Source organism: Salvelinus alpinus, chromosome 28 (genome assembly GCF_045679555.1).
Source record: "Salvelinus alpinus chromosome 28, SLU_Salpinus.1, whole genome shotgun sequence".
Lineage (NCBI taxonomy): Eukaryota > Metazoa > Chordata > Actinopteri > Salmoniformes > Salmonidae > Salvelinus > Salvelinus alpinus.
Window position 1 is genome coordinate 14,325,571 of NC_092113.1, and position 15,984 is coordinate 14,341,554.

At 42.3% G+C, this 15,984-nt stretch overlaps 1 pseudogene; it reads right to left on the reverse strand.

Moving 5' to 3' along the window:
- LOC139557991 (H(+)/Cl(-) exchange transporter 6-like) overlaps positions 1-14,368 on the reverse strand; it is a 45,713-nt pseudogene extending 31,345 nt beyond the window's left edge.
- Positions 14,369-15,984: the final 1,616 nt, after the last annotated feature.

The following is a 15,984-nucleotide window of genomic DNA, read 5'->3' on the forward strand; positions in this document are numbered from 1 at the left end:
CAAATGCTGATGCTCCAGATACTCAACTAGTCTAAAGAAGGCCAGTTTTATTGCTTTTCCCATGATATCAAGCAAAGAGGCACTGAGTTTGAAGGTAGGCCTTGAAATACATCCACAGGTACACCTCCAATTCACTCAAATTATGTCAATTAGCCTATCAGAAGCTTCTAAAGGCATGACGTCATTTTCTGGAATTTTCCAAGCTGTTTAAAGGCACAGTCAACTTAGTGAATGTAAACTTCTGACCGACTGGAATTGTAATACAGTGAATTATAAGTGAAATAATCTGTCTGTAAACAATTATTGAATCTATTGATTAGAATGTGTGCAATGTTTATACTAATACAGTTCAGAAGAATGAGGGACTCAAAATCCACATTTGAGCCAAGTCAAAGTTACAGCGATGGTCACATGGTTGATATTGTAAAAAATGGGATGGTGTCAACTCAGGGGTGGGAATGAAGGTGTGTGTGCGTACGGGTGTGTGTGAGCGTATGTGGGTTTCACCTCCTCTCCAGCATCTGCTGCAGCATTTCCTGGCCCTCCTCCACGGCAGCTCGCTGGACGGATACGACTTCATGGACTGGCAGCGCCGCCGCTGTTCCCCTGCCCGCGTCAGCACGCTCGCTTTCTGAGAGGGGGGAGGGCACGGTTACACACGTGCACATAGAAAATAATACAAATTATTTGGTGGATGCTCATATTTGTCCTTTTTCACACATGTACAAGTGTGTATCATACACATTTGTGACATGGAAATGTGTTTTATGCATATCCCAACTCTCCCCGAGACACCCTCGGGCAGTGGGGTCATGGCCAGGGTCAGCCATTATCAACAGCAACCCTGGAGCAATTAGGGTTAAGTGCCTTGCTCGTGGACACGTCGACATATTTTTCACCTTGTCCGCTCGGGGATTTAAACTAGCGACCTTTCGGTTACTGGCCCAATGCTCTAACCACTAAGCTCCCGTGTACACACACACACACACACACACACACACACACACACACACACACACACACACACACACACACACACACACACACACACACACACACACACACACACACACACACACACACACACACACACACACACACACACACACACACACACACACACACACACACTTTCCTGTTGATTTAGTGTAAAGGTTCTTACAGCAAGAGACCATGAACAACTCACTGTCTGTGCATCCGTTTCCTACATTCACTTGATAAAACCACTGCCCTGACATAGAAATAGAACGTTTGTTGTTGCCTATCCAATGGTGTCAAATCAGTAAATCCCATGTGATTTACACAGCCCTTTAAATCAACAACACATCACACTGTGCTTTACAGTAACAACACTACAAGAAGGAAAGGAAGGATAACCTACATTTTCAAACTATTGGAAACAGGGCTAAATTAACAGGCCTATACAGTGCCTTCAGAAAGTATTCATACCCCTTGACTTATTCCACATTTTGTTGTTGTTACAGTCTGAATTCAAAATTGATCAAATATATTTTTCTCACCCATCTACACACAATACCCCACAATGACAGAGTGAAAATATGTTTTTAGAAATGTTTGCAAATGTATTGAAAATAAAATTCAAAAATATCTTATTTTCTGCGGCAGGGACTGGGAGACAGGTAGGGATAGAGGGAACAATGAATGAAGGCAAATACAGGCAAATCCTTGACGAGAACCTGTTACAGAGTGCAAACAATCTTAGACTGGGGCAAAGTAGATGGGTGAGAGAAAAAACATCTAATCCATGGTGAATTCAGGCTGTAATAAGTCTGTAATAAGTCAAGAGGTATGAATACTTTAAGGTACTGTAGATGGCACCAGCCCATGCATTATACAGTATAACAGAGCTCTGACTCCCCCTGGTGGCAGCTTGTGGTATGGCTAGGGCACCTTCACCAGGGGGGGATTTCATTAGTTGCAGATAGTAGCAAAAACGTTTGGTCTGTTGCAAAAACGGGAACAATGGAAAACGTTTCGCAACGAAAACGAGTTTATTTTGGACAAATTCAGGTAGTTCCCCCCCACCATTTGCTTCCGTTTGGTTCAGTAAAACGGTTTCCATTGCAATGCGTTTTGCAAAAGGCCAAACATTTTGCTACGGTCTGCGACTAATGAATACACCCCAGGACAAAACTTTGTGAAAGGTTCAGATAGAAATAAGTTATGTAGAACAAACATACTTCTAACATCTAGAATAAGAAATCATGTCGGCTCTATTCATGATATTTCTATCTGCACGTGGCCCTGGCTCCTACCTTGAAGCGAATGTTGTTGCTGATGAGGATGTTGCCCTTCATGAACTCATGCTCATTGTCCCTGTTCTTGGTAACCACGGGGAAAGCGTGGTAGACGGTGGTGCACAGGATGCTCACCAGGGACTGGATGCGCGTGTGGGGGTACACGTAAGTCGGGTTGGGTTACATGATGTCACTGGTTGTCAGTCTGGGAGACAAACGAGAGACACATACGTGCCAGGGTTAGGGTCCAAATTCATTAATTGAAAAAAGGTAATCTATTTTCAAGGTCTTCACGAAACTGAAAAGCAGGAGCAATTTATATCAAGTATTTATTTAGAAAAAAAATGTTTTATCCCTTCCTGAATTGAGTGACTTGAATTGGAATTGAACACAGCAGCAGATTACACAGTTGGCTAAAGTTGTAAAAGGGCCACACAGCATACTGTATGTGTATACTGAAGAAAAACGTGTTAGCTTGAAGTTAATTTGGATACAAGTGTCTGTTTAATGACTACTGATCTTTACTATCATAAATGTAGTATTTGTTTCTTACTTGTCCATCTCCATCTCTGTTTCCCACTCCAGCATTGGCACTCCTCTCAGATGAATGTGGATGTCATAGATGCCCTTATTGAAGAAATCCCCTGTCCCTGGCCACCTGAGCACACACACCATCCTGTAAGCACCAACACTGACGCAAGTGCACTAAATTGTGAATGTAAGTTCAAATCAATGAAGTGTACTTTACCATGAGGGTTATCATAATGAGTAAGCTGTAGGTGATCTCATTGGTTGATTCGAGGAGAATGACAGTCAAGCCTCCCAGGAAGGCAGCTGCTCCAATTAGAGCAAAGGTCCCGGTATAGATGTCTATCCCCAGAATGCTGTGGCAACAGGACAGCCAAAGGAGCCAATCAGGAAGAGCAGTGTCAGGAAGTGAGCATAAAAGCATGCAGAAGACTCTCAGGCTTACTTCTAGCAGTGTCAACTCAAATTGCATTATCTTCTTGTTCCGAGAAACACAAAACTAATCCATGAACCAATAACTATAAAGATAACTTTTTTGGAATAAGCAGCCAGTTAAGATAACTCTCTCCCACGGACATCCTAGTGTGACACATAGCAGTCATTACCCTCAGTTGAGCAGAACTGAAAATACCCGAGTCTGACAAAGCTGAGGAAGAAGTAGAAGTGGGCTGAAGAGAGAAACTCAGAGAGCGGGAGAGAGAAGCACTGAGAGAACATGTTCGGTCAGCAGATTCCCTCTCAGAGGATGTCATCTCTAAAAAGTAGCATTTGTAAGCATTTTTCACTTTCCAAGAGATAGAAACTCCATGGGAAGAGCCAAACTATACTTTATAAATACTGGCGCTGGGAAAGTAGGTGAGAGATTTCCAAACCAACAGATTTCAAATCATATAAACCAGAGCAGTATATAGCTACATGTCTATACATGTATATGACTCTGATATACACCACTACCATTTATGGACCTCTTGCTATGAGACGGTTGCACTTACGTATTGGAGTACAGATTATCTGAATGCTGGGTTTACATTTCGAGAACATTTGATTGTGAGAACGTTGGCCTAACATTTCTAGAACATTATCAGAACGTTGGACTTAGGTTGGCCACCAGGCGTCCGAAAGCGCCACCACAGAGCAGTGAGTGCACAAAGAGGCCACTGTGCACCGACACGCCATACGTCCAGCACGTTAAGAGCAAGTACAGCACAAAGAACACTGTCAGCGTCACGGGGCTGAAAGTACCTACAGAGACAGACAGGAAACACAGTAAATGACACATCACATGACAAAGAGGGTCAATATAGCATGGGCTGCACAACTCCAGCCGAGCTGATGTTCTACCTCGTAAAACAACCACAGCAGTAACAGAAAGTGCCAGGGAGAAAAAAGAGCAAGCAGAACTGCAGAGTTGTTCACGCCTGAGGATAAATATATAGCAGGCCGCAGAGGTGTTCACTCCTGAGGATAAATATATAGCAGGCCACAGAGGTGTTCACTCCTGAGGATAAATATATAGCAGGCCACAGAGGTGTTCACTCCTGAGGATAAATATATAGCAGGCCACAGAGGTGTTCACTCCTGAGGATAAATATATAGCAGGCCACAGATGTGTTCACTCCTGAGGATAAATATATAGCAGGCCACAGAGGTGTTCACTCCTGAGGATAAATATATAGCAGGCCACAGAGGTGTTCACTCCTGAGGATAAATATATAGCAGGCCACAGAGGTGTTCACTCCTGAGGATAAATATATAGCAGGCCACAGAGTTGTTCACTCCTGAGGTTAAATATATAGCAGGCCACAGAGGTGTTCACTCCTGAGGATAAATATATAGCAGGCCACAGAGGTGTTCACTCCTGAGGATAAATATATAGCAGGCCACAGAGGTGTTCACTCCTGAGGATAAATATATAGCAGGCCACAGAGTTGTTCATTCCTGAGGTTAAATATATAGCAGGTCACAGAGGTGTTCACTCCTGAGGATAAATATATAGCAGGGCACAGAGGTGTTCACTCCTGAGGATAAATATATAGCAGGCCACAGAGGTGTTCACTCCTGAGGATAAATATATAGCAGGCCACAGAGGTGTTCACTCCTGAGGATAAATATATAGCAGGCCACAGAGTTGTTCACTCCTGAGGATAAATATATAGCAGGCCACAGAGGTGTTCACTCCTGAGGATAAATATATAGCAGGTCACAGAGGTGTTCACTCCTGAGGATAAATATATAGCAGGTCACAGAGGTGTTCATTATGTTCAGTATGATGATTGACTAAAGTACAGCCATCACCAGTACACTGAAACAAGCACATTTATATCTTTCAGTGTGTATATGTATAGGGAGTGAGACCAGGGGCCGAGGTGCGAATTACGGGGGAGCTCCCCTGAATGAGACATTAGCTCCCCTTAACGCAGCAAAAGTCAAACTTTGGGGTGGTCTCTAAATAACGCTAATTGAACCATTCTCCTATTTGTTTACAAGCCAGGGATAAATATGTTTTACAGTGGTAAATATGAAAATAAAAGCTTTCAAATGAAACGAACACCCCCAATTCTCTGTCGTTGTCACGTTCCTGACCTATTGTTCCTTTTTCTTTTATTTATTTAGTTGGTCAGGGCGTGAGTTGGGGTGGGTTGTTTTTGTGTGTTTTGTCTAGTCTATGGGGTGTTGTATGTGTATGGGGCAGAGTAGAGTATAGTTGTCTAGTTATGTCTATGGCTGCCTGGATTGGTTCTCAATCAGAGACAGCTGTCATTCATTGTCTCTGATTGGGAGCCATATTTAAGGCAGCCATAGGCAGTAGGCTTGTGTGGGTAGTTGTCTATGTATGTTCTATGTTGCATGTGTGCACTTAGTTCAGTTTAGCTTCACGATCGTTTGTTTTGTTCATTTTGTAAGTGGTTGTTTTTTCCTTCATTAAAGAAGATGTATTTTTCACGCGCTGCGCCTTGGTCCTCTCTCTCTCCCTTTGACGATCGTGACAGTCGTGGTTTAAATCATTTATTTCGACATGGCTGCACAAACTGTCTCCCTGTCCATGACTGGTACTGTAGAATTCTATAGCTGGCTAGACAGTGGCGCTGTCCACTCAGTATTGCTGAATTTCAGCCTCAGCTGAGCTCCTTTAAAAACGCATAGATTTTCCTTTGTACTTCCTCATTTGCGCCATTTGTTTGCCATGTGTCCTTGATAAAATAGCCTTTATTCTGATGCATTAGATTTATCCGTTGCTTTATAATTGTTTGCTTTTGTCAGTCAGCTGTTTAGAGCGCTCATTGCTTTGTATTTCTGGTATTTGTGTTCTCCGTGCCAAGAAGAAGTAGATCATTTAATATTTTCTTTCCTGGCTCAGCTGATCATGGTCTACAATATCACTATACAACTAGCCTTCAGCTCGACACCAATGCGCATCCAATCCATTCAACAAGTATATGTTAATGACAGTAGTTGACTTTCGGGTTAGAAGCATTCGATTTTGCAATGGCATAGTCCTACATTATTTTGTATGTGTACCCTTGACAACAGTTTTCAATGCGAAGCATAATGAACTATTGGGTAGGCATAGTTACACTTACAGTGCACTTTCCGAGATCTCCAAGATCCAGGATTCACACAGGGTTTAAGTTCAATGTTCTAATTCAATTGTTAAATGCTTAATAATGACAAATAACACAGTCATAAATGTCATTACTGTAAGGAAAGGTAGTGTTTTACGTCACATATGTGAAGATTCCAAGCATTCAACTCATGAATTATGGACAACTCATGAACTAGGGTGTACACATGTTTTGATTAATCTCATGTAGGTCTATTAAATTGAATGTAGGTTACCTGTTCTGCATGTGCTCATGTGTGTAAAATTGCCTCGGCTAAGAGGGTAGGCTACCGGCACTGTAGGTCTGGTGGTGGGTAAACGCAGGTTAACCACCTTTTTCTGAAAAATGCATTGAAAGTATAGGGAGAGTTACTTTTTTCACCGCGACCAGCAATCAGAGTTTACCCACCTAGTGTTTTTTACCACAACATCACTGGCTACTGGTAGGTCTATTTGAAGTTCATGGTAATTCACATTGTAGCCTAGTCTAGTAAATTGACCATGAGTGTGTTTGGGTGACCATCCCAGTTTCAGCCCCATTTCAGGTGTCCTGACTTTTCAGGCTACAAAAAAGGTCAATTTGTCAACAAGACGCATCAATTATTGTAGGCCTAATCAATGGAGGCCTAATCAATGGAGGCCTAATCAATGGAGGCCTAATCAATGGCATTAGGCCCACTTTATGTTTTTTTTATAAACAGATATCTATTTCCATTCATCAGAGTGTACATGCAGTGCACAGTTTGGACACTGGAATTATTTTGGAGTGGATGAACATGCACAGGTAGCCTACTTTTTTGAAGGGATTTGTTTTACAATCAGATGAAAACATCATGACTGGTTGTGTTAATGCCACATTAAAAGGTTAGATGACATCTTTATTATTAGGCCCATAAACAATGTAACGCACGTACACCCACCCAATAGAGACAGCCCTGTTCAAAGAAAACACAGATTAAGCCTGGTCCTGGAACTAAGAAGTACTTTTACATGGAGATTCTTCATTGAGCATGCTGTTTAGTACAGGAGGGGGATAAGTTTTGCCCTTCAGATCAGATGGGAGCCTGTCCATAATCACATTCATTATGGCCTAAAACAGGGCTCCCCAATTACATTCAGCGATGGGACAAATTTGGCCTATTGGGAAACCCTGATCTAAAATGTCAAACTGATCCTAGGTCAGGTCCTGTCTCACCGTCCTGGTGGAAAAGTTGGTGGATGGCCACCTCCTGAGAGTTGGAGAACAGAGTGGCCATGTCGTTGTATGTCTTGTTGGGACAGAAAAACTGGCGGATGGTGGAGTTGATGACGTTTTCGTTGAGTGACACCTAAAAAAACACCATATCCAGATTACAAAAATGACCCAATTACAGATCAAGCTGCACGTGCAGGAGACATGTGAAAAATAAAAGTTTTTCTGTCCCAACAAGACATACAACGACATGCTAGTTAGAGGGGTGCGCGCTAATAGCATTTCAAATCGGTGACGACACTCACTCTAAGACTTTGAAGTAGTTGTTTCCCTTGCTCGGCAAGGGCCGCTGCTTTTGTGGAGCGATAGGTAACGATGCTTCGTGCGAGGCAGTTGTTGATGTCCCTGGTTTGAGCCCAGGTAGGGGCAAGGAGAAGGACGGAAGCAACACTGTTACATCTGCCTCCAATGAAAAACCATGCCAGGCTTAAAACGACTACTATAAAATCGTAAAAAAGGTTGAGAGGTTTGACAACTATTGAAGAGTCAGACCGGTGCAGACTGCCACGAGGAAACATAACCAATAGATCATATGTTTTGTTACTGTCCTTCACTGGCTCGCTTTTGGAGCCAGGTCCAGCAGTGGTTGTTAAGTCATAATGTCTGTGTTCAGATGGACCTAGAAACAGTACTGTTAGATCTGAAAAAGCCCAATCAATCAATGGGAAATATGATTATACACTTAGGTTAAATATTTATTTTTAGAGCAATCTTGATAGAACTGGTACAAATAGAGAGGTTCAAGACCCTCGCAAGACATCACAGTAAAATACACTGTGTAAAATATCCCAGACATCACAGTAAAATACACTGTGTAAAATATCCCAGACATCACAGTAAAATACACTGTGTAAAATATCCCAGACATCACAGTAAAGTACCAAACATAAGGAACACCTTCCTAATATTGAGTTGCACCCTCTTTTGCCCTCAGAAAAGCCTCAATTCGTTGGGGCATGGACTCTACAAGGTGTCGAAAGCATTCCACAGGGATGCTGGCCCATGTTGACTCCAATGCTTCCCACAGTTGTGTCAAGTTGGCTTGATGTCCTTTGGGTGGTGGACCATTCTTGATACACACAGAAACTGCTAAGTGTGAACAGCCCAGTAGTGTTGCAAATTTTAACACACTCCAGTGTGCCTGACACCTACTACCATACCCCGTTCAAAGGCACTTAAATCTTTTATCTTGCCCATTCACCCTCTGAATGGTACACATACAATTGTCTCAAGGCTTAAACATCCTTCTTAAACCTGTCTCCTCCCCTTCATCTACACAAGAGGTCTCCAAAAGGTAGTTTGCGAGTTACCAGTAGCTTACAGCCTACCTATGAGTAGCTCGCCAAGTAATTCTAAAGGACGCTACATGCATTTTTTTCATGCGTTCCATCACAAACGGTCATAAACATAAAGCTCCCGTATCCAATCAATTTGACAGTGTTGTAGTGAAGGGTAAATGCAAATCTGATTTTTTCCCCACGACAGTTTACAAATTTCTTGTTAACAAACTATAGTTTTGACAAGTCGGTTAGGACATCTACTTTGTGCATGACACAAGTCATTTTTCCAATAATTGTTTACAGATTATTTCACTTATAATTCACTGTATCACAATTCCAGTGGGTCAGAAGTTTACATTCACTAAGTTGACTGTGCCTTTAAACAGCTTGGAAAATTCCAAAATATTATGTCATGGCTTTAGAAGCTTCTGATAGGCTAATTGACATAATTTGAGTCAATAGGAGGTGTACCTGTGGATGTATTTCAAGGCCTACCTTCAAACTCAGTGCCTCTTTGCTTGACATCATGGGAAAATCTAAATAAATCTGCCAAGACCTCAGAACAAAAATTGTAGACCTCCACAAGTCTGGTTCATCCTTGGGAGCAATTTCCAAACGCCTGAAGGTACCACGTTCATCTGTACAAACAATAGTACGCAAGTATAAACACCATGGGACCACGCAGCCGTCATACAACTCAGGAAGAAGACGCATTCTGTCTCCTAGAGATGAATGTACTTTGGTGCGAAAAGTACAAATCAATCCCAGAACAACAGCAAAGAACCTTGTGAAGATGCTGGAGGAACCAGGTACAAAAGTATTTATATCCACAGTTAAACGAGTCCTATATCGACATAACCTGAAAGGCCACCCAGCAAGGAAGAAGCCACTGCTCCAAACTGAGCAATCAGGGGAGAAGGGCCTTGGTCAGAGAGATGACTAAGAACCCGATGGTCACTCTGACAGAGCTCCAGAGTTACTCTGGAGATAGGAGAACCTTCCAGAAAGAAAACCATCTCTGCAGCACTCCACAAATCAGGTCTATAATGGTAGAGTGGCCAGACGGAAGCAACTCCTTAGTAAAAGGCACAAATTCTAAAAACCTGTTTTTGCTTTGTCATTATGGGGCAGGGGTATTGTGTGTAGATTGAAGGGGAAAAACGATTTAAACCAATTTAGAATAAGGCTGTAATGTAACAAAAAGTGGAAAAAGTGAAGGGGTCTGTATACTTTACAAATGCACTGTATATATAAATATATAACGCAACAATTTCTAAGAGTTACAGTTCATATAAAGAAATCAGTCAACTGAAATAAATTAATTTGGCCCTAATCAATGGATTTCACATGACTGGGCAGGGGTTCAGCCATGGGTGGGCCTGGGAGGTCCACCCACTTGGCATATGCTCTCCCAGGCCCACCCATGGCTGAACCCCTGCCCAAAACAACATTGGAGGCAGCTTATGATAGAGAAATGAACATGCAATTCTCTGTCAACAGCTCTGTGGACATTCCTGCAGTCAGCATGCCAATTGCATGCTCTCTCAAAACTTGAGACAGCTGTGGCACTGTGTTGTGACACAACTGCACATTTTTGAGTGGCCTTTTACTGTCCCCAGCACAAGGTGCACCCATGTAATGATCATGCTTTTTTTATCAGCTCCTTGATATGCCACACTTGTCAGGTGGATTGATCCTGTTGGCAAAGGAAAATTCTCACTCACAGCAATGTAAACCAATTTGTACAACAACTTTGGCGAAACAAGCTTTTTGTGCAAATGGAACATTACTGGGATCTTTTATTTCAGCCCATGAAACCTGGGACCAACACTTTACATGTTGTGTTTATATTTTTGTTCAGTAAAGGGGGATAATAAATTATGCAAGTCATTTGATAGACTCCAGCTCTGACTGCTGGTTTCATAGTGGATCTACAAAAATACCCACATAATACTCTCACACCTCAAACATGAACAATCAATGTCTGTGCATGTGAATGAATGCTTGTGCCTTGAACTCTCCAAAGTTGAGCAGGCCGGGTAGCTGGAGCGAACTCCATTTGTTGTAGTTTATCCCATAGTGAAAGAAGTTAAGGGTTAATGTAGTCGACATGGAGCAGAAGAGCTGAGGGGAGGAAGACACAGGAAGAGAGGGGTACCTCAGAGCAGCAACTGACTTACAATGACTTCAACTAGCAGAAAAATTGCCTGCGTGTGTACGTATGTATGCGTGTCCGTCAAACCTACCACTTTCAGGTGAGTGCCTGGTTCCAGAAAGAGGAGCCTTCCTCCAGGCTGAAGAGGGTGCCCCCTATAGGTGCCCCAAACGCAGCAGCCACCCCGGCCGCAGCCCCCGCCGACACAAAGTCCTGCTTGTCCTTGTAATAAAGATTAAGCACAGACATTTAACTTATAATGATGAACTACTGCGCTATTAGCACTTTACACTAGTAGAGTGAGTCCCTGTACCGGTCACTGTGGAAGTAGGGGAAGTCAAAGTTGATCTTCTTGAAAGTGATGCTCTGAAACTGAGGTAGGCCGGCTCCCTCGATGGCTCCGCTGTGGATCATTGGACCCTCCTTCACCACAAACAGACCTGAAGAATCAAACACGTAGTCAGAGGCGGAACAGATGCATTGGTACTGGATTCCTTTTAGTTTAATCCTATAATGTTTGCATCTGGAAAGTCAGGGTCGTATTCATTAATCCACACCGTAGCAAAATGTTTTGCAACATAAAACAAATAATAACTGTTCTATTGGACAAGTTCAGGTAGTCTGTTGCAGTCCGTTTGGTGCCTAGTGAATACGACCCAGTTCCATCTATGTTGTAGTACCTCCGATGGCCTTGCAGAGTAAAGTACGTAGTCGGACTATTCCGGATATCTTTACTCCGTTCAGGTAGCTCTTGATCTCGGGGATTCCCGAGCCTGCAGCTACAGGCTAAATGACACAGGACAGGGACGTTCAGTAGGAGTTGGGACAATTCTAATATGATACCACTAAACAAGCAAATAAAATGTAAAGAACTATCCCACAGTTTGAAAAAAACAGCAGTTTTGTAAATAAGCGTATTGTCAGAGGGATTATGAGCATGCACATTACTTCTGAAAATGAGGGTATGGTCAGTACAGGCAGACTACTGATTAGTGCACTTCAGATAAGTGCCAGCTCTTTTGAAGTGCGCTATAGTTTGGTCGTCCCTTTTTAATTGCTTCTGATAACTGCATGCTTTGGTTTAGTGCACGCCATCCCAACAGTCCCAAGCCCCTGCATTTTTCAGGAGTCGACTGTAATAGCATAATAATAGCATGAAAGGACATGTTAGGTATTTGTGTAGATCGGTCTTACCTCGATGAGGACCAACACACTGGCGATGAAGATGAAGGTCATGTTGAAGGCCAGCAGCTCAAAAAGCGACAGTGTCAGGCAGCCTTTCTCACTGCACTCCTCCACAGCTAGCAAACACTGGCTAAGGAAAAACCCTGTCTGTCACACACCTCACTACTCTAAACTAACTAATATGTTGATTTGGGAATTATGAAAACTGTCATGCATGTTCAATATCAGAAAGACATGATTCATTTGAAATATTTAAGTTTTTGAGTGAAATATTCCATCTTCCAAAAATAGATACATAGCCTTACAAAAAAGTTCACGAAAAGGCCCACCTGAAAGAAAAGAAAATAGTGTCAAGAATTGAATGTGCATTTTCTAATGAATGCAGCCATTTGGCAGTAGCACTTGGCATCGTCCATACCTTCGTCATACATTATTTCCAGAGGATGTACAGAGCGTCATTGTTTTTTGCTTACCGGTATGTAAGCTAACCAAAAATCAGCATGTCTGATTCTACATGCAGGATAGAAAATGATGGCACTTACCAGGACTACTGAAACTCCAATTGCAAACACCAGCATCCACCTCACAGCTTCATACTTTTGGGCTTTCTAATATGTGATAGGAGTACCCATGTTAGAATAAATGTAAATATAGACCAACCCAGCACAATTTCAATATGCAGTTTGTGGAAATTAACTGCAAAAAAAACTTTAACATTTTAATCACTAAGTAACAACTTTGTAACTAACTTAAAACATGTATTTATCACTTAAACAATACAACGTTTAATTTCTTAGTATACCTTAGTGTTCATTCCCTCCAGAACTTCAACATATGGTTCATTGATGCACCTGTCATAATCCAGGCTCTGCCAAAAGATAGAGAGAGAATCATTTGGAGATGAGTCAGAGTGTGTTTAATTATATAGATTTTCTAGTATCTTTATCTGACGAGACAGATTTCAATGGTACTCTGGCAACAGATGTGGTCAAGAGCTAGCCTGGTTCCAGATCTGGTTGTGCTCTTGCCGACTCCATTGTCAAGCCAACATCTTGACGTTCATCTGCTTCTAAGGGACTTTCTCACCTCATAATCTTTCCTTGGAAGGATCACATCCTCCTCATCTTGAGTTTCCCCAAGAATAGTCTGGAAATGAGAAGGTTGAAGAATGTGACATTGACATTAGGCCCTATGCATACATAATTTTAAAAAACAATGCAGAACTATGTCTGACAAATAAGGTTATTGCAGTACTGCTTTCCAGTCCTCATTAGAAGGCACTTACTACACATAGTGCCACATAAGTAATACCCCCAACAAAAGAGCAAGCTGTTGCTGAGGTTTCTTCCTGAGTCATCATGCAAGGCTGTGAATAGTTTGAGGGGAATTAACAGCTAGATGTTTTAACTCTCTTTCAACATACACTTCTTCAGACAACTAGTGCCCCCTTGTCAAACTGTCCAATTGGGTGTTTGACAAGGGCCTCTTAAACGATGAACATCATGATCATGCAATGTTTCTTGATAAATGGAATGGGTCGTGCTTGCCAAGCATCAAGCTAGTGTAGTGCCAGTGGCTACTAATCAGCATAGTTTCTAACCACTGTCAGCTAGCTAGCTGCCATGTTGTTTAGTTTGACTCAGTACAAATTTCCCCAAAACATTTATTCAGCCTATTGCTATTCCGACAGCTATATAGCAAACATAGTCTAACTCAATATGTATTCATTTATCTAGCTATCATACAATATAACTAGCAAGCTAAACTTCTATTATATAATAATATATGCCATTTTTAACAGATGCGTTTATCCAAAGCGACTAAGTCATGCGTGCATAAATGTTTAGCGTATGAGAACATCACAACAGAAGAGGGTTTAGCTTTCTCCAGCCATGGTGAAGAAGTCAGGACACAGGCTTAGTTTTTCTTGGAAATCTCGCACAAAATATTTAGCAAATTTAGGCATTTCAACACATTATGCAAATGTTCTCATACCAGTTCCTCGGGTGTGCGGGTCTCTTCATCCCTGCAGCAGCATTGACAACATAAGCAATTCCCACAGCTCGCCATCTTCGCTGTTGTCTCTTCAGCACCACACTTCCCACAATGTCATGTGATGAATAAAGACCGGAGGGAGTAGTTTACGAAAAAGTACTTATTCGGTGGGGTTTATTAGCAGCTGGCATCCAACGTTATGGAGCATTACCGCCACCTACTGTACTGGAGTGTTGGCCAGAGACAGGGAGAAACTCAAGTCGACCTTCCACCACTTTGCTCTTAAAAAAGATAACAAAATATTTGAGACAATATCTAATAACGTACTGCTCAAAATACTCTTAACTCATTTACTGTATCCCCTTCTCCCTCATACTAGATCTCAGCATCTCTCTTTCCCTCTGATACTGCCCACATGGTAGCAATACATGTTCCACGGTCTCTGTTTCCAGGCAATAATCACACTTTCCTGTTGGATGCTTTCCTATCACATTTAAGGTCTTATTCAACCTGATGTGTCCCACCCTTAATCTTGTAAAAATAGCCTCCTCTCTTCTGTCCCTTCCTGCCGTCCTCCCCTCCCGGACTTTCCTCTGTACTTTAAATAAATCCCTGCACTTAGTATCGCTATTCCACTGTTCCATATCAGTTTGCAAACAATGTAAACAAATATATTTAAAAAATGCAATTGAGTTAATAAAGCCACATACAAACATGGTCTCTTTTTTGCTTTCTTGAGTAAGGCAGCTCCAAAATGCAGGTGTTTCAGCCTAGCTCAGTGCTTTCTGTGGTGGTGGGGCTAGCCAGCAGAAAATACAGAGTGTTGCGCCTGAATGGCTCAGTTTTCTGTCACTCATCGGACAGTACATTATCGCCAAGTCTAAGGTTAGAGCTCAAATGTTAGCCCCTTGGCTTCTGCCATAGAGTTATATTAGAAGTGCCCATCCAAGAAGGCTCGAGGTCATTGGTCAGAATGACATCAAATCACATTATATCTACAGTAGCTTTGATTGGACTGATCATGTCAACATCTTACTTTCAAAGTCTTAGCCAGCAGTCATCATCAGTTGTCATCAAGTCAAATCAAATCAAATCTAATGTTATTAGTCACATGCACCAAATACAACCGGTGTAGACCTTACGGTGAAATGCTTACTTACGAGCCCCTAACCAACAATGCAGTTTAAAAAAAAAGACCAATAAGAATAAGAAATAAAAGTAACAAGTAATTAAAGAGCAGCAGTAAAATAACAATAGCGAGACTATATACAGGGGGTACCGTTACAGAGTCAATGTGCGGGGGCACCGGTTAGTTGAGGTAATAAGTTATTAAAGTGACTATGCATAGATGATAACAACAGAGAGTAGCAGCAGTGTAAAAGGGGGGGGGGGGGGGGGGGGGATGCAAATAGTCTAGGTAGCCATTTCATTAGATGTTCAGGAGCCTTATGGCTTGGGGGTTGAAGCTGTTTAGAAGCCTCTTGGACCTAGACTTGGCCCCCCGGTACCACTTGCCATGCGGTAGCAGAGAGAACAGTCTATGACTAGGGTGGCTGGGGTCTTTGACAATGTTTTGGGCCTTCCTCTGACACCGCCTGGTATAGAGGTCCTGGATGGCAGGAATCTTGGCCCCAGTGATGTACTGGGTCGTTCGCACTACCCTCTGTAGTGCCTTGCCATACCAGGCAGTGATGCAACCCGTCAGGATGCTCTCGATGGTGCATTTTGAG